This window comes from Schistocerca americana, chromosome 1, assembly GCF_021461395.2.
Source record: "Schistocerca americana isolate TAMUIC-IGC-003095 chromosome 1, iqSchAmer2.1, whole genome shotgun sequence".
Lineage (NCBI taxonomy): Eukaryota > Metazoa > Arthropoda > Insecta > Orthoptera > Acrididae > Schistocerca > Schistocerca americana.
Window position 1 is genome coordinate 238928306 of NC_060119.1, and position 24975 is coordinate 238953280.

General features: G+C 46.4%; 1 protein-coding gene across 1 annotated transcript in view; it reads right to left on the reverse strand.

Moving 5' to 3' along the window:
- Positions 1–24975, reverse strand: part of LOC124622516 (zinc finger protein 236) — an 846219-nt gene that overhangs the window by 212460 nt on the left and 608784 nt on the right. The gene's annotated exons all lie outside the window — the stretch shown is intronic.

Here is a 24975-nt window from a genome sequence, read left to right on the forward strand (position 1 = left end):
ATTGTGACACACACACACCACAGTGTGAGGGAGGGAGAGAGAAGGAGGGATTAAGGACAGTTAAGGTGCACAGGGGGAGTGGGAAGGAGAGAGAAGAGGGGAGAGGGAGAGGGAGGGGGAGAGAGAGAGAGAGAGATGGAAATGGAGAGGAAGAGGAAGAGGCAGATGGGAAGTGCAAGAAGGGGGAATACATGTAGAATGAGAGAAGAAGTATGGAGAGAGAGAGAGAGAGAGAGAGACAGACAGAGACCAATTATCAAAGACATTCGCACACGTTGCAGCATGATATACACTACTGGCCATTAAAATTGCTACACCAAGAAGAAATGCAGATGATAAACGGGTATTCATTGCACAAATATTTTATACTGGAACTGACATGTGATTACATTTTCACGCAATTTGGGTGCATAAATCCTGAGAAATCAGTCCCCAGAACAACCACCTCAGGCCGTAATAACGGCCTTCATACGCCTGGGCATTGAGTCAAACAGAGCTTGGATGGCGTGTACTGGTACAGCTGCCCATGCAGCTTCAACACGATACCACAGTTCATCAAGAGTAGTGACTGGAGTATTGTGACGAGCCAGTTGCTCGCCCACCATTGACCAGACGTTTTCAATTGGTGAGAGATCTGGAGAATGTGCTGGCCAGGGCAGCAGTCGAACATTTTCTGTATCCAGAAAGGCCAGCTCAGGACCTGTAACATGCGGTCGTGCATTATCCTGCTGAAATGTAGGGTTTCGAATGAAGGGTAGAGCCACGGGTCGTAACACATCTGAAATGTAACGTCCAATGTTCAAAGTGCCGTCAATGCGAACAAGAGGTGACGGAGACGTGTAACAACAATGGCACCCCATACCGTCACGCCGGGTGACACGCCAGTATGGCGATGACGAATACTCGCTTTCAATGTGCATTCTCCGCGATGTCACCAAGCACGGATCTGACCATTATGATGCTGTAAACAGAACCTAGATTCATCCGAAAAAATGACGTTTTGCAATTCGTGCACCCAGGTTCGTCGTTGAGTATACCATCGCAGACGCTCCTGTCTGTGACGCAGCGTCAAGGGTAACCGCAGCCATGGTCTCCGAGCTGATAGTCCATGCTGCTGCAAACGTCGTCGAACTGTTAGTACAGATGGTCGTTGTCTTGCACACGTCCCCATCCGTTGACTCAGGGATGGAGACGTGGCTGCACGATCCGTTACAGCCATGAGGATAAGATGCCTGCCATCTCGACTGTTAGTGATAGGAGGCCGTTGGGATCCAGCACGGCGTTCCGTATTACCCTCCTGAACCCACCGATACCATATTCTGCTAACAGTCATTGGATCTCGACCAACGCGAGCAGCTACGTCGCGATACGATAAACCGCAATCGCGATAGGCTACAATCCGACCTTTATCAAAGTCGGAAACCTGATGGTACGCATTTCTCCTCCTTACACGAGGCATCACAACAACGTTTCACCAGGCAACGCCGGTCAACTGCTGTTTGTGTATGACAAATCGGTTGTAAACTTTCCTCAAGTCAGCACGTTGTAGGTGTCGCCACCGGCGCCAACCTTGTGTGAATGCTCTGAAAAGCTAATCATTTGCATATCACAGCATCTTCTTGCAGTCGGTTAAATTTCGCGTCTGTAGCACGTCATCTTCGTGGTGTAGCAATTTTAATGACCAGTAGTGTAGTAATTTCTGACAGACAAGTAGCTGCTATGGCCTACTTTATGGAGCTTGAAATTAAAGGTACACTACATGATCGAAGGTATTCAGATACCACGGTGTAATGTGGATTTGATTATGAGATGCCACAAGAGGCAGACACGTCATTATAAAAGGAGGAAGGGAGTAATGTGCTGTCAGCAGAGAACAACAACTGCAGAATTGGTCGGTCAGATGATGATGATGATGATGTTTGGATTGTGGGGCGCTCAACTGCGAGGTTATCAGCGCCCGTACAAATTCCCAACCCTTACTCAGTCCAATCTCGCCACTTTCAGGAATGATGATGAAATGATGAGGACAACACAAACACGCAGTCATCTCGAGGCAGGTGAAATTCCCTGACCCCGGCGGGAATAGAACCCGGGACCCCGTGCTTTGGTCGGTCAGGAAAACGCAGTAACTTCGAACGTGGACTAGTCCTTGGATGTCTCTTGAGTAACAGAGCCATAAGTGACATTTCAACGCTTCTCAAACTACCCCGCTCAATTGTTGGTGATGTAACTGTGAAGCAGAAACGCGTAGGAAGAACCACAGTTAAGCCAGCACCAGGTAGACCTCATGTACTGACGGTCGGGGACAGTCGAGCAATGAGGAGGAAGGCTGTAAAGAAATAGGATGAAATCAGAAAAAGAAATTCCTCCTGAGTTCCAAAGTGCTACCAGCAGTCCAGCCAGCACAATTACTGTTAAAAAAAATAGGTACAATGAAGGAGCAGCTCCTCATAAACCACACATTTCTGCAGTCAATACTAAGCGATGCTTGCGATGGCATAAGCCGCAAAGGACGACGCCAGTACACAGTGGATACCTGGAAACAAGTGATTTGAAGTGATGAATCACGCTATACCTTGTGGCAATTCGACGGAAGGGTTTCAGTTAATTCTTGGAGAATATTACACTACGTGATTAAAAGTATTCTGACACCTCCAAAAACGTACGTTTTTCATATTAGGTGCATTGTGCTGCCACCTACTGCCAGGTACTCCATAACAGCGACTTCAGTAGTTATTAGACTACGTTTGTACGCGAGATTTCCACACTCCTAAACATGTCTAGGTGCACTGTTTCCGATGTGGTAGTGAAGTGGACACGTGAAGGGACACGTACAGCACAAAAGCGTACAGGCTGACCTCGTCTGTTGACTGACGAGAGACCGCCGACAGTTGAAGAGCGTCGTAACGTATAATAGGCAGACATCTATCCAGACCGTCACACAGGAATTCCAAACTGCCATCAGGATGACTATGACAGTTAGGAGGGAGGTGAGAAAACTTGGAGTTCGTGCTCGAGCGGCTGCTCATAAGCCACACATCAAGCCGGTAAATGCTAAACAACGCCTCGCTTGGTGTAAGGAGCGTAAACATTGGACGATTGAACTGTGGAAAAACGCTGTGTGGAGTGATGAATAACGGTACACAATGTGGCGATCCGATGGTAGGGTGTGGGTCCGGGGAAAGCCCGGAGAACGACATCTGCCAGCGTGTGCAGTGCCAACAGTAAGATTCGGAGGCGAGGGTGTTTTTCATGGAGGAGCTTGCAGCCCTTGTTGCTTTGCGTGGCACTATCACAGCACAGGCCTACATAGATGTTTCAAACACCTTCTTGCTTCCCACACTGAAGAGCAATTCGGGGATGGCGATTGCATCTTTCAACACGATCGAGCATCTGTTCATAATGCGCGGCTTGTGGCGGAGTAGTTGCACAACAATAACATCCCTGTAATGGACTGACGTGCACAGAGTCCTGACCTGAATCCTATATAACACCTCTGGGATGTGTTGGAACGTCATCTTCGTGCCAGGCCTCACTGACCGACATCGATACCTCTCCTCAGAGTAGCACTCCGTTAAGAATCGGCTGCCATTCCCCAAGAAAGTTTCCAGTCCCTGATTGAACATGCGAGAGTGGATGCTGTCATCAAGGCTAAGGGTGGGCTAACACCATATTTAATTCCAGCATTACCGATGGAGGAACTTGTAAGTCATTTTCAGCCAGGTGTCCGGATATTTTTTATCACACAGTGTATGTGCCGTCTAAATAGAGTTAACAGTGGAGTACGGAGGAGGTGGTCTAACGGTATGGGGGTGTTTGCCATGGTTAGAACGTGACTTCCTTATTGCGCTTAAGAAAACGCTAAATACAGAGGAAAATGAACATATTTTGAAGCATTGTGTACTGCGTACAACAGAGGTACAGTTCGGAGATGACTGCTTTTTGTATCAGTTTGACAATGCACCCTGCCAGAAAGCAGCATCTGTGAGGCAACGGTTTATGGACAATAACATTCCTGAAATGGACTGACGTGCCCAGAGTCCCGAACTGAAGCCAGCCTAATACCTTCACTTCGCTCCAGATTCCAGCGTTCAACATCACTATCTTCTCCGATTTCGGTTATGGAGAAGGTTTGGTCTGCCACCTTTTTACAGACATTCAGACACCTCATTGAAAGTGTCACCAAGCAGAGTTCAAGCCGTCATAAAAGAGAAAGGTGGACACACCTCATATTAATTTCTACTAATAGGTGTCCCGATACATTTGATTAGATAGTATATTCTGGTTGTCTCCAAGGTGTCTGTGTAAAACGATAGTGCTACACAGTTAAATTCACAATTACGAAGCTATAAGTTGGGATTTTATTCGTACATCACAGAACCAAACTATATCAATCTGGAATAATGTTCATCGAAATGCAACCAGTTCAAATGGTTCAGATGGCCTTAAGCACTATGGGACTTAACATCCGAGGTCATCAGTCCCCTAGACTTAGAACTACTTAAACCTGACTAACCAAAGGACATCACACACATCCATGCCCGAGGCAGGATTCGAACCTGCGACCGCAGCAGCCGCGTGGTTCCGGACTGAAGCGCCTAGAACCGCTCGGCCACAGCGGCCGGCAATGCAACCAGTAATGAAGGAAAAAACTAAAGGTTTACTAAGAAATAACTGAAAAATGTAATATCTAATAGTTTCCATGGGCCTGAGAAATATTTAAATAACTCACATTGACACTCGTCTACTACTTTGTTAAACAACGTGTATATGTGTTTATGTATTTCACCTAGACAATACTTCTGCTGCTGTTTTGATTAGTTCAGTGCAGTTGTCAACTTGTGGAAGTGAGAACAGTAATGATCGTGTTTTCAAGCAACTCTGTATTTCACATCATATTTTCTGAACTAAATTTCAGAGAATTTGTAGGTACATTCAGCGACATGTGTGAATACTGTCCGCGAAATAGGTTGCGAATAAAGTTAGTAGTAAAGAAGAAATAAATTAATATTTGACGTCATATCTGGTGAACTATGTGCCGTACAATGATATATTTTTGTGGATAAATTCAGCGGCTTATGTCGATACTGTACGCGAAAAGTGCTGCGAATAGAGATAGTAGCAACGAAGTAATAAATTTAAACGCCTTGCGTGATGCGGCAATTTTTCACGCATCGCGGTGTTTATGACGTGAGATCTGCTGAACTACGTGTTGTACATTGATATATTTTGTTGGTACATTCAGTGGTGTATGTGTCTGGAAAATGTGTCATGAATGCAGTTAGTCATAAAGAAGTAATAAATTAAAAGTCTTGCTTCATGTGGCGGTTTAACTGCGCGAACAGCGAAAATGTAGTGAAGGATAAAGTTTTTTCTTTTCATCAGTCTGTGGGGATTGTCAGTGACAAAAAGTTTCGTAAAGGTTTGAAATAATGTGTATGTGAAATGGAAGTAGTAGACTGGGTTCAAAATATACAGTACTGGCCATTAAAATTGCTACACCACGAAGATGACGTGCTACAGACGCGAAATTTATCCGACAGGAAGAAGATGCTGTGATATGTAAATGATTAGCTTTTCAGAGCATTCACACAAGGTTGGCGCCGGTGGCGACACCTGCAACGTGCTGACATGAGGAAAGTTTCCAACCGATTTGTCATACACAAACAGCAGTTGACCAGCGTTGCCTAGTGAAACGTTTTTGTGATGCCTCGTGTAAGGAGGAGTAATGCGTACCATCACGTTTCCGACTTGGATAAGTCCAGGGCGTTCCTCCCGTACGTTGACAATATTTCGTCGTAGTGTCTTATGGATACAGTCGTCTTCCTCCCACCTACAGAGACGTCTGCTCTTCTCTTTTCGGCAAAGGATGATCTGGGACTGCGGAGGGCTGGGATTTACAGAATACCTTGCCAGTGTGCAAAGCCTACACCGACCACATGACGCGCACAGTCCGTGAAACATGCGTTGAACATGATCGCCACACTCGTTTTTCGCAGCCCAGTAAGTTAGCCACAGCCGAGCATTGCATCTCCAAGGGACATGGATTATTCTGCTACGGAAATTTTGGCCTCGATGAGATGATTCTGGGATTGAGTTATTAAGGAAACGCTGAAAATACGTTTGGCGCAAGATCTTATTATTCGTGATGGCGGCTTTCAACTGGACGAGGCGTGGGACCTATTGATTTATTTTATTTCTTCAGAAAGAAAACATTTTATGGTTAGTGCAACGTCTAGCGACAGGTAATTTTTTTTCATTTTGACATCTGAATTTTTAACTCGGCATGCCTGTATTCCGACAGAGAGCGCACATGTAGTATCGCCAGTACGCATGCGCCTGCGCGCCATAGATGGAGCAATATTCGAAGAGAGCGCAAAACTCGACAGAGGTCGCCCATGTAGCGGATGCCGTAGCGCATATGTCTCTGGGTCAATTTTTGGTATAAAGTTATATGCATCACTACATCAAGCGTCCGGGATAGGGCTTCTCCGATGCCGCGAGAAGTTTCTAGGTACGTTATCAGTTTCTGACGTCATCCAATGGGCGCAATGATATATAAGTGATGATACTGGCTGGACGGCAGCAGTCGGCAAAACGCCACGCCATCGCAGGCATCGTGTGTATCGACGGCGACCTACGATTTACAAAACAGTTGTGGGCGTCGACACCGAATATGATATGAATGTTGATCCTGCCAAGACAATCGACGTTCTATATGGACGTGTTTTCCGTGGCGGACGTGTCGATTTTGCGCTTAGTGATGTTTCTGCCGACGTTGACCAAGTATAGCTTACCGCCGCCATTGTCCTCATTGACTCAGCTCTACGTTCACTGGCTACGACTTTGAAGAATTATCCACCCAGGGACGTAATTACCTATCGCATCTTCATGATAAATGAACCATGAGCTGCCACAGGACCAATTTACTAATTTCTTTATTGATAAACCTCTGTCTGTTCGTTCTAGACTAGACTCACCTGAAGATGGCTGAATGGTTGTCAGCCGAAATATCACACTAATATTCAGGAAAGGTAGTAGGAGTAATCCACTAAATTACAGGCCCATATCGTTAACGTCGACATGCAGCAGGATTTTAGAACATTTATTCTGTTCGAACATTACCTCGAAGGAAACGGTCTATTGACACACAGTCAACATGGGTTTAGAAAACATCTTTCCTGTGAAACACAACTAGCTCTTTATTCACATGAAGAACTGAGTGCTATTGACAAGGGATTTCAGATCGATTCCGTATTTCTGGATTTCCGGAAGGCTTTTGACACTGTACCACACAAGCTTGCTCGTAGTAAAATTGCGTGCTTATGTAATATCGTCTCATTTATGTGACTGGATTTGCGATTTCGTGCCAGAGAGGTAATTGACGGAAAGTCATCGAGTAAAACATAAGTGATATCAGGCGTTCCCCAAGGTAGTGATATAGGCCCTTTGCTGTTCCTTATCTATATAAACGATTTAGGAGACAATCTGAGCAGCCGTGTTCGGTTGTTTGCACATGACGCTGTCGTTTATCAACTAATAAAGTCATCAGTAGATCAAAACTAACTGTAAAACGATTTAGAAAAAAATATATGAATTGCGCGAAAAGTGGCAGTTGACCCTAAATAACGAAAAGTGTGAGGTCATCCACATGAGTGCTAAAAGGAACACGTTGAACTTCAGTTACACGATAAATTAGTCCAATGTAAAAACCGTAAATTCTACTAAATACCTAGGTATTACAATTACAAACAACTTAAACTGGAAAGAACACATAGAAAATGTTGTGGGGAAGGCTAACCAAAGGCAGCGTTTTATTGGCAGGACGCTTAGAAAATGTAAGAGACCTGCTAAGGAGACTGCCTACACTACGCTTGTCCGTCCTCTTTTAGAATACTGCTGCGCAGTATGGGATCACTACCAGGTAGGACTGACGGAGTACATCGAAAAAGTTCAAAGAAAGGCAGCACGTTTTGTATTATCGCGACATATGGGAGAGAGTGTCACAGAAATGATACAGGATTTGGGCTGGAAACCATTAAAAGAAAGGCGTTTTTCGTTGCGACGGAATCTTCTCACGAAATTCCAATCACCAACTTTCTCCTCCGAATGCGAAAATATTTTGTTGGCACCGACCTACATAGGGCGGAACGATCACCACGATAAAATAAGAGAAATCAGAGCTCGTACGGAAAGATATAGGTGTTCATTCCTCCGGCGCGCTATACGAGAATTGTGAAGGTGGTTCGATGAACCCTCTGCCAGGCAGTTAAATGTGATTTCCAGAGCATCCATGTAGATGTAGATGTACACCGTGGAAAGCATTCGACGGACTCCGTCTGTAATACCGAAATTTTATAGAATACTCTTTATGCCGGAAAAATTTCAAGAATCACATCATTATCACTGCACGACATAACACGGCGTGAACCGTGAGAGAGAGACAATTAGTTTCATCTTGGCCGATAATTCTGATCTATCGTCCCAATCCGGAATGAGAAGATGGGGTTAAGAGAGAATCAGATTCAGACTAGAAATCTACTCTGTAGGAATCAGCATGGGTTTCGAAAAAGACGATCGTGTGAAACCCAGCCCGCGCTATTCGTCCACGAGACTCGGAGGGCCATAGACACGGGTTCACAGGTAGATGCCGTGTTTCTTGACTTCCGCAAGGCGTTTAATGAACAAAGTAAGAGCATATGGGCTATCAGACCAATTGTGTGATTGGATTGTCGAGTTCCTAGATAACAGAACGCAGCATGTCATTCTCAATGGAGAGAAGTCTTCCGAAGTAAGAGTGATTTCAGGTGTGCCGCAGGGGAGTGTCGTAGGACCGTTGCTATTCACAAAATACATAAATGACCTTGTGGATGACATCGGAAGTTCACTGAGGCTTTTTGCGGATGACGCTGTGGTATATCGAGAGTTTGTAACAATGGAAAATTGTACTGAAATGCAGGAGGATCTGCATCGAATTGACGCATGGTGCAATGAATGGCAATTGAATCTCAATGTAGACAAGTGTAATGTGCTGCGAATACATAGAAAGAAAGATTCCTTATCATTTAGCTACAATATAGCAGGTCAGCAACTGGAAGCAGTTAATTCCATAAATTATCTGGGAGTAGGCATTAGGAGTGATTTAAAATGAAATGATCATATAAAGTTGATCGTCGGTAAAGCAGATGCCAGACTGAGATTCATTGGAAGAATCCTAAGGAAATGCAATCCGAAAACAAAGGACGTAGGTTACAGTACGCTTGTTCGCTCACTGCTTGAATACTGCTCAGCAGTGTGGGATCCGTACCAGATAGGATTGATAGGAGAGATAGAGAAGATCCAACGGAGAGCAGCACGCTTCGTTACAGGATCATTTAGTAATCGCGAAAGCGTTACGGAGATGATAGATAAACTCCAGTGGAAGACTCAGCAGGAGAGACGCTCAGTAGCTCGGTACGGGCTTTTGTTGAAGTTTCGAGAACATACCTTCATCGAGGAGTCAAGCAGTATATTGCTCCCTCCCTCGCGAAGAGACCATGAGGATAAGATCAGAGAGATTAGAGCCCACACAGAGGCATACCGACAATCTTTCTTTCCACGAACAATACGAGACTGGAATAGAAGAACCGACAGAAGAACCGATAAAGGTACTCAAGGTACCCTCTGCCACACACCGTCAGGTGGCTTGTGGAGTATGGATGTAGATGTAGACAATTAGTTTCATCTTGGCTGATAATTCTGATGTATCGTCCCAATCCGGAATGAGAAGATGGGATTAAGAGAGAATCAGATTCCCGGCGAGACAAGAAACCACGAATTCTATCAGAGGGACAGCTCTCTTTCCTGGCAAGCGATGACTCAGTCTGCAATGCTGAAATTTTATGGAATACTCCTTATGGCGGGAACATTTCAAGAATCACATGCACGACATACGCTGTGTGAACCGTGAGAGAGAGATAATTAGTTTCATCTTGGCCGATAATTCTGATGTATCGTCCCAATCCGGAATGACAAGATGGGGTTAAGAGAAAATCATATTCCCGGCGAGACTAGAAACGACGAATTCTATCGGAGGGACAGCTCTCTTTCTTGGCAAGCGACGACTCAATCTGCAATACTGAAATTTTATGGAATACTCTTAAAATTCTGAAGGTGGCAGGGGTAAAATACAGGGAACGAAAGGCTATTTACAATTTTTACAGGAACCAGATGGCAGTTATAAGAGTCGAGGGACATGAAAGGGAAGCAGTGGTTGGGAAGGGAGTGAGACCGGGTTGTAGTCTCTCCCCGATGTTATTCAATCCCTCTATTGAGCAAGCAGTAAAGGAAACAAAAGAAAAGTTCGGAGTAGGTATTAAGATCCATGGAGAAGAAATAGAAACTTTGAGATTCGCCGATGACATTGTAATTCTGTCAGATACAGCAAAGGACTTGGAAGAGCAGTTTAACGGAATGGACAGTGTCTTGAAAGGAAGATATAAGATGAACATCAACAGAAGCAAAACGAGGATAATGGAGTGTAGTCGAATTAAGTCGGGTGATGCTAAAGGAATTAGATTAGGAAATGAGACACTTAAAGTAGTAAAGGAGTTTTGCTAATGGGGAGCAAAATAACTGATGATGGTCGAAGTAGAGAGGATATAAAACGTAGACTGGCAATGGCAAGGAAAGCGTTTCTGAAGAAGAGAAATGTGTTAACATCGAGTCTAGATTTAAGTGTGTGGAAGTCGTTTGTGAAAGTATTTGTATGGAGTGTAGCCATGCATGGAAGTGAAATATGGACGATAAATAGTTTAGACAAAAAGAGAATAGAAGCTTTCGAAATGTGGTGCTACAGAAGAATGCTGAAGATTAGATGGGTAGATCATATAACTAATGAGGAGGTATTGAATAGGATTGGGGAGAAGAGGAGTTTGTGGCACAACTTGACTAGAAGAAGGGATCGGTTGGTAGGACATGTTCTGAGGCATCAAGGAATCACTGATTTAGTACTGGAGGGCAGCGTGGAGGGTAAAAATCGTAGAGGGAGACCAAGAGATGAATACACTAAGCAGATTCAGAAGGATGTAGGTTGCAGTAAGTACTGGGAGATGAAGAAGCTTGCACAGGATAGAGTAGCATGGAGAGCTGCATCAAACAAGTCTGAGGACTGAAGACAACAACAACAACAACAACAACAACAACAACCTTCACCGAGGAGTCAAGCAGTATATTGCTCCCTCCTATGTATATCTCGCGAAGAGACAGTGAGGATCAATAAAATCAGAGAGATTAGAGCCCACACAGAGGCATACCAACAATCTTTCTTTCCACGAACAATACGAGACTGGAATAGAAGGGAGAACCGATAGAGGTACTCAAGGTACCCTGCGCCACACACCGTCAGGTGGCTTGCGGAGTATGGATGTAGATGTAGATGTAGATTCGACCAGAAACAACGAATATCATCGGAGGGACAGCTCTCTTTCCTGGCAAGCGACGAAAGCACGACAAAAGAAACTGAGGAGGGAGGAGGCAAAGGTAAAGCGTAGGCAAAAATACGCGGCGGCCCGCCCCAGCATACGAAAATATTATGTAATGCCGGCAAATAAATACAGAAAAAACGAATTGGGGCAAAGGAGAGCAGAGAGGAGAGCAGGGCAGAGCCTTTTAGTTTCCTGCGGCTGGTTTTAAAGGCTCACGCCTCCCCGGAATTTATGAAGGCACGTGCCAATACTTCACGGCGCGGGCGGCGCGGCGCGGCGCGGAGCGGAGCTTGCATATATCCATCGCGCTTGCCGCGTCCGCCCACAGAGCGCGGGCCAGCCGGAGGCAGCAGGCAGCTACGGCCGCGGCCAGCCTTGATTTCTTGCGGCCCTGCTACGCCGGGTCCGCACTGCTGCCCCGCCGCTCGCGGAGACCGCTCCATGACGGATGGGACGCGCACTCCCCGCCCGCCAGCGCCTGAAAAACAGGCGCCCGCTCTTAAGCACCGCGGCCCAAACTTATCTCCCTCCCCCTCCTCCCCACCCCCCACTCTGCCTCCTCCCACCACCCGCCCCTGACACCGCCCCCGTGCTCTCTCTGACTGGTGGGGATAACGTATACAACTACATCTCACCTATATCATGTATTTCATTTCCAACATGAAGGGTTTTCTCCTTCCCGGCTAAAGCAGGCGCATATATCCGGGTGATATATAGGACAAGCACACACATCGTCAACGTCAACTTCCAAACGACTTCCATTCCATAAGAAACGGGCTGACGCCGCCGCCGCCGCCGCCGCCTCGTCCGCGCCGCGCCGCGCGGCCCGGCGACCGCCGCTGCGGCTAACTTATAGACGTACAGAGGAGCGTAATCCCGCTCATTAGCATATTTAATTGACGACTACGGAGCCGGTGAAATACGCTCGCCTGCCGGTAACTCACGCGGACGTTTATGCGCAATCGCGCGTCGCCCGCCAGCGCCGGACGCGGCCGCGTCTGCTCTGTGGACGGAGCGGACGAGGGCGTACTGGCTGTCCCCGTATCTGCCGCGGCCGACGTATATATTCGCGCTCCGACTCGCCAACTGACTCGCCCGGGCTTAAATTTAGAGGCGGGGCGACTTGAGTCAGCGTTAAGGCGTTGAATCTGTATTGAGAAAACTCCGGCTCCAGTCCGCCTCCGCCTGTCACAACAGTGCAGACGCGGACGTTATAAAGGACAACACCAATAAACAAACCCTCACCGACCTCATAAAACATGTCGACCAAATGTGGCTACGCTACTCGACCGGCAAGAATTCTCATTCTCATTTATTGTTTCGTCTCAGTTGTTCATTTCTAAATACATGTTTCGATCACTCAGGATCATCTTCAGATCTAAGTAGCTGCGTCAGCTACCCGCCTCCTCTACTTAGAACCACCTATTAGACTACTGCACATGATCCCGACTGATCGAAAAAGGTAGTCTAAAAATGTGCAGCTGCAACGCAACAATAAATGAGAATTATCTTATTGTAGAAATACTGAAACAGCCAAACAGTTGCAAACTGGAAGATTTATTAAACCCCTTCACCATGGTTTCAACATTTATAAAAATTTCTCCTTCAGAAGGAGAATATGGACAACCTAAGCAAGTTAACAGAGATCATACGTATAGATACATATATACACAGGGTTATTCATATCTCTTTACGAATACAAATGCATATTTCGGACTTACCGGATTAGTTAAGGGGGGTAGGACGTCAAATGGATCGACTTGGAGCAGCAGAGGCACCACAGGACATTTTAATTTCCACTGTCTATACTTTTACAAAAAAATTCATAAACCTTTGTCAGCATGACCAGGAAGGATTCAGAATTCACACTCATAGTAGTGGAAGTTCGAAAACATAACGAAATAATTTTTTTTTACATGTGAAATTTCATCATTTTTTCACTTACTAATGGCAGTATTTGTTGCTATAGGTACACTTTTCTTCATAAGTAAGAGAGATCTTCAATGAATTGTGCACAGCATACAAACCATACTTAAAGGTGTATGAAACTCTAGAATTTTCGAAATCTATTAAAAACTGTGGTAAAAATTATGGTAATTAACTATAAAATTTGGGTTTTTCCTAAACATGAAGTTTAAAATATAACAGTTCATTCATTTTTTCATAAATTAAATAAATTCTAGAGTTTCATGCACCTGTGAGTATGGTATGTATGATGTGCAAAATTCATCGAAGAATCTCTCTAACTTATGAAGAAAAGTGTACCTATAGCAACAAATGCAGCCATTAGTAAGTGAAAAAATGATGAAATGTCCCACGTAAAAAAAATTTATTTTGTTATGTTTTCGAACTTCCACTGCAATGCGTGTGAATCCTGAATCCTTCCTGGTGGTGCTGACAAAGTTTTATGAATTTATTTGTAAAAGTATAGACACTGGAAATTAAAAGGTCCTGTGATGCCTCTCCTGCTCCAAGTCGGCCCGTTTGACGTCCTACCCCCCTTAATTCGTAACTCGTCAGCGTTGTAGACATTTTTATCCACCAACAATGAAATACGTTTCCTCGTTGTAGTTAACGAGCTGTTTTCGCTCATGAATACCTATCAAATGCGAGTGAGATGACCACTCGTGTGGGGCGAAGATCTAGATCTATAGTGCAGCGTCTCTTGGCACATACCAGCCACCGACAAGGGAGGTCCTTTCATCTACCAAACTTTCCCAGTAATCCGTATATGTGTTCATCATCTCGACACGTTCTGAATGCGATCGTTATCACTCATCGCAGAAAGGCAGCTGTTTCAACGACTATGGCATCACCTCTGCGACCTCCCACTATCTATATTTAGTTCAATAAACATAAGGTTTTTAACTTCTCTGTGCTGCTCTGCCGCGCGGGCTAGCCTTGCCATAGTTCGCGCGGCTCCATCCCGTCGGAGGTTCGAGTCCTCCCTCGGGCATGGGTGTGGGTGTGTTGTCCTTAGCGTAAATTAGTTTAAGTTAGATTAAGTAGTTTGTAAGCCCAGGGCCCGATGACCTCAGCAGTTTGGTCCCATAGGAACTTACCACAAATTTCCATTTTTGTTCTACTCCAATACTATCTTATTACAAATATTAGTCCCATAGCTATGCATCACGACGTTGGACAATGGTTGGTCGTGAGTCTCATGGGTCCATACCATTGAGAAAAATAGGAAGAGTGAAAGAAATTTTCCTGTGAGAGACCGTTTTTTTAATTGCATTTCATTTTTTATTTACTAATTTCGCTCCCTTAGGCAATATCAAACGACATCACGTCCTGATATATAAAACAATGTGGAAACAACGACATGTAATGGTCTTTCTAATAGAAATGTAACACAACTATGGTAGGTATGGGTATTACAAACTCAGATATCAAGTTAGATACGTAGAACAAAAAGAGTGCAATCCACATGTGGGTTTTGCCATCACACCAGTATACTTGTACATCAGCATAGTCAGCGTATCTCTTAAAAACAGACATGGTGCGGTCGACATCTTAAAATCAGTACAATGAATGTCAAGTATACTGTATGTTTTTAGTTGCACCATTCTATTAGACGACCTGAGACTGAAAAAGGGAAAAGACCCAGTCTTGCATTCCACAAGTGTCCACGGTCAAGTGAAAGTTTTCTACTGTAGTTTGCATTTAGGGGGCTGTAAAGAGCCACTGGCGATATCGGAAAAACATTACTCTTTTAATCCATTGATATAACAGTTACGAAAGTAAGAACACCTACGACTGAAATGTACTGATCAGGTACGCAGTAGCGTACAAATGATTAAGATTTCAGTAGTACAAGTGAGCTCTCATTTCACCATGGAAGAAGGGGGCACAAAATGACAAGAAATAAGATTAAAAGGAAATGGAAGGAGCTGAAAAGGAGATGGAGAGGAAAAAATGGTTCAAATGGCTCAAAGCACTATGGGACTTAACATCTGACGTCATCAGTCCCCTAGACTTAGAACTACTTAAACCTAGGTAACCTAAGGACATCACACACATCCATGCCCGGGGCAGCATTCGAACCTGCGACCGTAGCCGCGTGGTTCCGGACTGAAGCGCCTAGAGCCGCTCGGCCACCGCGGCCGGCGAAGAGGAAAAAAGAGGAGGAGAGGAGAATAAGAGAACAGAAGAAAAAGAAGACAACAAGAGGACGCAACAGAAGAGGAAGATGAACAAACAGAGACACTTGAAGAAGAAGAAGAAGAAGAAAAATAAGACTAAACACGTACGAAAAAAGAAAATAGGAGTAGTAAGATGAAGAGGATGAGGAACAAGAAAAAGGATGATGAGAAATAGAAAAATCAGTATTGGGAAGAGAACAAGAAGAGAAAGAGGAGGAGGAGGAGAGCACGCAGTACGAGGAAAAGGAGGGCGAAGAAGCGATTGAAGAAGGAGCAGAAAAGGAGAAAGAAGAAGAAGAATACGAAGAGGCGGAGGAGGGGGAGGAGACAGAAGATGACAGAAAAGCAGTTTACAATGTAGCAGGCCGGGCCAGCTGGCTGCATCACATAACCTTCCACGGCTACACTGCCTGACAAAAAGCTGAAGCTCCCAGGAGACATGGTCGGATGTCAGTGGGACTACATACACGTACAACTCATCGGCGGGAATGCAAATGATCGGATCTGCATTCTTCTGGAATGGGTAGAACGGCCACCAGAGTTCATTTGTGTTGTTCTTGTTTAGTATTGGCACTAGGCCTGGTTGGGTATATAAGGGGCGCAAACAACGTCAGATGTTGGGTGATCACTGTGAAGGACTTTCAGATGCCACAGCATACTCAGGGCCTGACAGTTGGAAACGAATTCATTTTGCGTGGAACCTTGGAAGTATCCAGATTTGTTGGGCATTCAGATATGGCCGTAATCTGATGTTGGATTGTGTAGGCACATGAGATGATCACGGCTTAGTAAGCACGTCTGAGAATAGGTAATGGACTCCCTGTAACATTGTGTCATCCTGCATCATTGGATGGAGACTAACAGCAGCTGGACTGGGAATTAACTACTGTAGGCTGCCATTAACACAACACAAATGGCTACGTTTGGAGTGGTACCATGACTGGAAAGCATGGACGGCTGATAAATGGAATCACGTTGTTTTCAGTGGTGTACCGTGATTTAGTAATACCCCAGTATGGCGAATATGGCGACGACCTGGGAATAGGTCCCATTCTTCGAATCTTTTGCATAGGTACAGTGGTGTTAGTCCTGCTATCATGTCGGGAGGCACGAGGTATGGCATCAGATCACAACTGGTACTGACTGAGGCAAGTCTGACGGCACTTCCTGCACTATCATGTGATGCCTCTCATGCGATAGTATCATGTGCCGTTTTTCAACAAAACAATGCTCATTCACACACGGCATGTGATCCGATGTATGCGTGATGTTAGGTACTTCCTTGTACAATAGGATCTCAACATATAACCCTGATAGAACATACAGGATGGTACATTGATAGTGACCGGGCCAAATATCTCACGAAATAAGCATCAAACGAAAAAACTACAAAGAACGAAACTCGTCTAGCTTGAAGGGGGGAACGAGATGGCGCTATGGTTGGCTCGCTACACGGCGCTGCCATAGGTCAAACGGATATCAACTGCGTTTCTTTTTAAAGTAGGAAACCCCATTTTTATTACATATTCGTGTAGTACGTAAAGAAATATGAATGTTTTAGTTGGACCACTTTTTTCGTTCTGTGATAGATGGCGCTGTAATAGTCACAAACGTATAAGTACGTGGTATCACGTAACATTCCGCCAGTGCGGACGGTATTTGCTTCGTGATACATTACCCATGTTAAAATGGACCGTTTACCAATTGCGGAAAAGGTCGATATCGTGTTGAAGTATGGCTATTGTGATCAAAATGCCCAACGTGCGTGTGCTATGTATGCTGCTCGGTATCCTGGACGACATCATCCAAGTGTCCGGACCGTTCGCCGGATAGTTACGTTATTTAAGGAAACAGGAAGTGTTCAGCCACATGTGAAGCGCCAACCACTAACTGCAACAAATGATGATGCCCAAGTAGGTGTTTTAGCTGCTGTCGCGGCTAATCCGCACATCAGTAGCAGACAAATTGCGCGAGAATGGGGAATCTCAAAAACGTCGGTGTTGAGAATGCGGAATCAACATCGATTGCACCCGTACCATATTTCTATGCACCAGGAATTGCATGACGACGACTTTGAACGTCGTGTACAGTTCTGCCACCGAACACAAGAGAAATTACGTGATTTTTTGTAGGCGTTCTATTTAGCGACGAAGCGTCATTCACCAACAGCGGTAACGTAAACCGGCATAATATGCACTATTGGGCAACGGAAAATCCACGATGGCTGCGAAAAGTGAACATCAGCGACCTTGGCGGGTTAATGCATGGTGCAGCATTATGGGAGGAATGATAATTGGCCCCCATTTTATCGATGGCAACCTAAATTGTGCAATGTATGCTGATTTCCTACGTAATGTTCTACCGATGTTACTACAAGATGTTTCACTGCATGACAGAATGGCGATGTACTTCCAACATGATGGATGTCCGGCACATAGCTCGCGTGCGGTTGAAGCTGTATTGAATAGCATATTTCATGACAGGTGGATTGGTCGTCGAAGCACCATACCATGGCCCGCACGTTCATCGGATCTGACGTCCCTGGATTTCTTTCTGTGGGGAAAGTTGAAGGATATTTGCTATCGTGATCCACCGACACGCCTGACAACATGCGTCAGCGCATTGTCAAGGCATGTGCGAACATTACTGGAGGTGAACTACTCGCTTTTGAGAGGAATGTCGTTACACGTATTGCCAAATGCATTGAGGTTGACGGACATCATTCTGAGCATGTATTGCATTAATGTGGTATTTACAGGTAATTACGCTGTAACAGCTTGCATTCTCAGAAATGATAAGTTCACAAAGGCACATGTATCACATTGGAACAACCGAAATAAAATGTTCAAACGTACCTACGTTCTGTATTTTAATTTAAAAAACCTACCAGTTACTAACTGTTCGACTAAAATTGTGCGCCATATGTTTGTGACCATTACAGCGCCATCTACCACAAAGCGAAAAAAGTGGTCCAACTAAAACATTCATATTTCTTTACGTACTACACAAATATGTAATAAAAAATGGAGGTTCTTATTTTTAAAAAAAACGCAGTTGATATCCGTTTGACCTATGGCAGCGCCATCTAGCGTGCCTACCATATCGCCATCTGGTTTCCCCCTTCAAGCTAGACAAGTTTCGTTCTTTGTAGTTTTTTCGTTTGACGCTTATTTCGTGAGATATTTGGCCCGGTCACGATCAATGGACCACCCTGTATATGGGGCCAGCTCAGCTCGGATATCACCTCCATCCCAGTGACAGTCTCCAGGGTATCAAGGTCCAGTTACAACAGTTTTGGGTCAGCTTGCGTCTGGAAAGAATACCACGGTCTTACGACACCCTATCCAAATGAATCAGTGCATGCATCCAAGCCAAAGAGGATGCAATATCTTACTGATAAGTAGGCTCAAACTGCCAATTTTGTTCCCTCCTCCTCTTTTTGGTGCTTCAGTTTTTATTATCAGGCAGTGTATTTCAAACCGTGCATGCCTATTGTAAACTCTAGTATTTGGTTATTCAAGCAATATGTAGTGGTGTACATGTTCTCGATGCTGCAATGTGAAATATTGTGTAATTACTCATATTACTTATTATTTCACTATAATGTAGATGATTACTTTGAGTTTATACTAAGAAACTACCTCTGCTATGGGAGAAATGTTTTGAAATGGTGCCATGAAATTGAATTTCACAGCATGTTTGTCTTCCCACCTGCGCAACCAGCCAGGAGAGTAGTGCTCAGGCACTTAAGTCTACCAGAGGGTGCACCTGGCACCGTGTGAGCAGCAGTAACAGAACCGCTTCCAGTTTTCTTGGGGTGGCACAAGGAGACAACTACTTCGATGCCCCTTAGATGGGGTTGCCTACCCTTAGGCGCTAGAGCAGCCACAAGGCTGAATGAGTGTTGAAGACTCATACAGGCACATTTTTAATCTGCTCAAGAAAGGCGTGTCTGTGTGACACTGTGGGTGTTGCCCAACTGGGGTGTCCTAAAGGGACACTCTGCTGTTTTATTGATGCACATCTTAAGGTGGCACCCCCATGTCATCACGCCTCAAATGGCTCAAATGGCTCTGAGCACTATGGGACTCAACTGCTGAGGTCATTAGTCCCCTAGAACTTAGAACTAGTTAAACCTAACTAACCTAAGGACATCACAAACATCCATGCCCGAGGCAGGATTCGAACCTGCGACCGTAGCGGTCTTGCCGTTCCAGACTGCAGCGCCTTTAACCGCACGGCCACTTCGGCCGGCCATCACGCCTCAGGAGGGTGTGAAAAAATAGGGCTGAAAAAGCATAAACGCCCTTAGCTGCTTGGAATCGCATTCAACAACTGTCTAATTGTTTTGAACAGTCCCTAGTGATTCCACCCTGTATCCAGAGCAAACATTGCACTCGCACTATACTCGGAAGGGGTCACATCGCATTCGGTGGGATTGCAGTCCCACGATGTCATTAGAGAAGGGTTGAATTGTCCAGGAGTTGGCAGCAGTGTTGAACCTTGTCAAGAAAGTCGTCGCCTGTAGCACTGCGAACTGTCGTTTTAGACTATAAAATGTGTGGAAATCATCGCTCCAAAGGAAGGAGAAGTCTCTTTGACGCCCTTTATGCCACCCCCTGTGGCCTTTCATGTTGATTCTGAGCAGCGGTGTGTGTGAAATGTTTTCTTCGACCACCCATAAGGTTCAAATTGCTCTGAGCACTATAGGACTTAACACCTGAGGTCATCAGTCCCCTAGAACTTAGAACTAAGGACTTCACAATCGTCCATGCCCGATACAGGATTCACCCGGCTCACCCATAAGGAAACAGCGTGATTTCAACACCAGGCGCCGTAGGTCCAACCTCCATCGCAGAGGCATCAAAAGAAAGGATGAAATGTGGGTAAAAGGGGTTGTGAGGACTTTCTCATCGAGTGACACGTTCACGGTGGCGTTGGACAGATCCAATGTGACTCCATTAGATCTCCTTACATCTCAAATGAACTTCTGAGCTCTGGTCTTGTTTTCGCTTGTGTCGGCCCCCTGCTGTTTGAAGTGCCGCCGAGCCAGATGATGACGCCACAGGGTACTACGTTTTCGAAGCATTGCAGAGGAACGTTTTAGGCACTTTTTAGACAAATTTCAGACTTATGCGTCGCAAAGGGAGAAAATTACTGGTTTTCTAAAAAGTGATCATTTATTGTTGTTGCCCAATGTACACTCCTGGAAATGGAAAAAAGAACACATTGACACCGGTGTGTCAGACCCACCATACTTGCTCCGGACACTGCGAGAGGGCTGTACAAGCAATGATCACACGCACGGCACAGCGGACACACCAGGAACCGCGGTGTTGGCCGTCGAATGGCGCTAGCTGCGCAGCATTTGTGCACCGCCGCCGTCAGTGTCAGCCAGTTTGCCGGGGCATACGGAGCTCCATCGCAGTCTTTAACACTGGTAGCATGCCGCGACAGCGTGGACGTGAACCGTATGTGCAGTTGACGGACTTTGAGCGAGGGCGTATAGTGGGCATGCGGGAGGCCGGGTGGACGTACCGCCGAATTGCTCAACACGTGGGGCGTGAGGTCTCCACAGTACATCGATGTTGTCGCCAGTGGTCGGCGGAAGGTGCACGTGCCCGTCGACCTGGGACCGGACCGCAGCGACGCACGGATGCACGCCAAGACCGTAGGATCCTACGCAGTGCCGTAGGGGACCGCACCGCCACTTCCCAGCAAATTAGGGACACTGTTGCACCTGGGGTATCGGCGAGGACCATTCGCAACCGTCTCCATGAAGCTGGGCTACGGTCCCGCACACCGTTAGGCCGTCTTCCGCTCACGCCCCAACATCGTGCAGCCCGCCTCCAGTGGTGTCGCGACAGGCGTGAATGGAGGGACGAATGGAGACGTGTCGTCTTCAGCGATGAGAGTCGCTTCTGCCTTGGTGCCAATGATGGTCGTATGCGTGTTTGGCGCCGTGCAGGTGAGCGCCACAATCAGGACTGCATACGACCGAGGCACACAGGGCCAACACCCGGCATCATGGTGTGGGGAGCGATCTCCTACACTGGCCGTACACCACTGGTGATCGTCGAGGGGACACTGAATAGTGCACGGTACATCCAAACCGTCATCGAACCCATCGTTCTACCATTCCTAGACCGGCAAGGGAACTTGCTGTTCCAACAGGACAATGCACGTCCGCATGTATCCCGCGCCACCCAACGTGCTCTAGAAGGTGTAAGTCAACTACCCTGGCCAGCAAGATCTCCGGATCTGTCCCCCATTGAGCATGTTTGGGACTGGATGAAGCGTCGTCTCACGCGGTCTGCACGTCCAGCACGAACGCTGGTCCAACTGAGGCGCCAGGTGGAAATGGCATGGCAAGCCGTTCCACAGGACTACATCCAGCATCTCTACGATCGTCTCCATGGGAGAATAGCAGCCTGCATTGCTGCGAAAGGTAGATATACACTGTACTAGTGCCGACATTGTGCATGCTCTGTTGCCTGTGTCTATGTGCCTGTGGTTCTGTCAGTGTGATAATGTGATGTATCTGACCCCAGGAATATGTCAATAAAGTTTCCCCTTCCTGGGACAATGAATTCACGGTGTTCTTATTTCAATTTCCAGGAGTGTATTTTGCTTGTCTTTTAAGCCACGTTCCTTAATACGAAACTCTGACTGTGCAGTATTGCTTGCCACAGATAACCTAAACAACATTGTAAACATTAAAAAAAAATGGCATTTGTGAAGTAGGACAGGAGGATGTTCTGAGTTATGAAACATCACATGTCGCTCTTTCTCTCTCTCTCTCTCTCTCTCTCTCTCTCTCACTCACTCTGTGTGTGTGTGTGTGTGTGTGTGTGTGTGTGTGTGTGTGTGCCACCCGTCGTAAATACCTATTAATTTATTAACCAGCTCTATAAGAAGCTGAAAGCATATTGTTCCATCAGAGACAGAGAGATACTGGCTACTTAACAACGGCAAGTCCAGATCGGGCACGCATATGGTACGCAGGACAAAGAGTGGCTAATGAAGCCTGTTAAATCCGCCTCGCGACTGCTCCGCCTGCCTAAGCAGATTTATGAGGGCAGCGTGGCAGTGCAGTGAGCCCGCAGACGTTAGCGAGCAATAGGCGCATAAAACTAGTTAATGGCATCTGGAATGTGTCCCGCAGGTTTCGAAGGCGCCATTCACATGGTGGCTTAAAAGTGAAACGACGTTGTTAGTGTCAGCTAATGACGCCTTATAGACTCAGCAATATACGAACGTTACTGAATAGTAAATTGCGCGCTCAGCTGACGAAACTCGACTTCAGGCTCAGCACATTCGTGATGAAAGAGTCCTGACAGCGCTAGAAGATCAAGGCGAACACAGTGGCGCCATAATCTAGCTTCCCGCATCTGTTGCCAAATTTTGTCTCATTCTTCGATTTCTACAAGATAGAACTGTCTTTTCGTGGCGACAGAATATGAAATTTTAGAACTCCATGGTCGGCTACCTCTGACAAACACTGCAGGGTTTAATTAAACGAGTTATTAAAGAAAAAGCCGACACACAGAAGTAACGCTCACAGTGTCAATAAGTAGTGCAACACCTATATTTTCTCTGCCAATTTACGTTGAAAAAAAAAAAGCGGACTTTGTTGTGGGGCGTCGTGGAATATTCCCGCTTCAGCTCCTATAATTTCAAGAAATTCCGACAGGTGGTGGCACTATATGTAACCTTCAAAATGGCATGTGTAAAGGAGGTGTGTTCCAATCAGACGGCTGTCATTGAGTTTCTTTAGGCGGAAAACCAGAGCCTCGCAGATATTGATAGAGGCTTGCAGAATGTCTGTGGAGACTCGGAAATGACCAAAAGCACGCTGAATCGTTGGGCGAGGCGTCTATCATCATCGCAAGGTCGCACAAACCTGTTCGATGTCCCGCCTGCCGATCGGCCGCACACAGCTGTGACTCCGGGCCATCACAATCAGCACAGGTGCCACTACAATTACCTGGACGGATTTTTATCGACAGTAGGTCGGTGGTCACAATCTTGTTGCTGATCAGTGTATGTACAGTTCCTAATGTTAATACTTGACTTACTGTGTTAAACCTGTAATGTAAGATTATACACTACTGGCCATTAAAATTGGTTCACCAAGAAGAAATGCAGATGATAAACGGATATTCATTGGACAAATATACACTCCTGGAAATGGAAAAAAGAACACATTGACACCGGTGTGTCAGACCCACCATACTTGCTCCGGACACTGCGAGAGGGCTGTACAAGCAATGATCACACGCACGGCACAGCGGACACACCAGGAACCGGGGTGTTGGCCGTCGAATGGCGCTAGCTGCGCAGCATTTGTGCACCGCCGCCGTCAGTGTCAGCCAGTTTGCCGTGGCATACGGAGCTCCATCGCAGTCTTTAACACTGGTAGCATGCCGCGACAGCGTGGACGTGAACCATATGTGCAGTTGACGGACTTTGAGCGAGGGCGTATAGTGGGCATGCGGGAGGCCGGGTGGACGTACCGCCGAATTGCTCAACACGTGGGGCGTAAGGTCTCCGCAGCACATTGATGTTGTCGTCAGTGGTCGGCGGAAGGTGCACGTGCCCGTCGACCTGGGACCGGACCGCAGCGACGCACGGATGCACGCCAAGACCGTAGGATCCTACGCAGTGCCGTAGGGGACCGCACCGCCACTTCCCAGCAAATTAGGGACACTGTTGCTCCTGGGGTATCGGCGAGGACCATTCGCAACCGTCTCCATGAAGCTGGGCTACGGTCCCGCACACCGTTAGGCCGTCTTCCGCTCACGCCCCAACATCGTGGTGTCGCGACAGGCGTGAATGGAGGGACGAATGGAGACGTGTCGTCTTCAGCGATGAGAGTCGCTTCTGCCTTGGTGCCAATGATGGTCGTATGCGTGTTTGGCGCCGTGCAGGTGAGCGCCACAATCAGGACTGCATACGACCGAGGCACACAGGGCCAACACCCGGCATCATGGTGTGGGGAGCGATCTCCTACACTGGCCGTACACCACTGGTGATCGTCGAGGGGACACTGAATAGTGCACGGTACATCCAAACCGTCATCGAACCCATCGTTCTACCATTCCTAGACCGGCAAGGGAACTTGCTGTTCCAACAGGACAATGCACGTCCGCATGTATCCCGTGCCAACCAACGTGCTCTAGAAGGTGTAAGTCAACTACCCTGGCCAGCAAGATCTCCGGATCTGTCCCCCATTGAACATGTTTTGGACTGGATGAAGCGTCGTCTCACGCGGTCTGCACGTCCAGCACGAACGCTGGTCCAACTGAGGCGCCAGGTGGAAATGGCATGGCAAGCCGTTCCACATGACTACATCCAGCATCTCT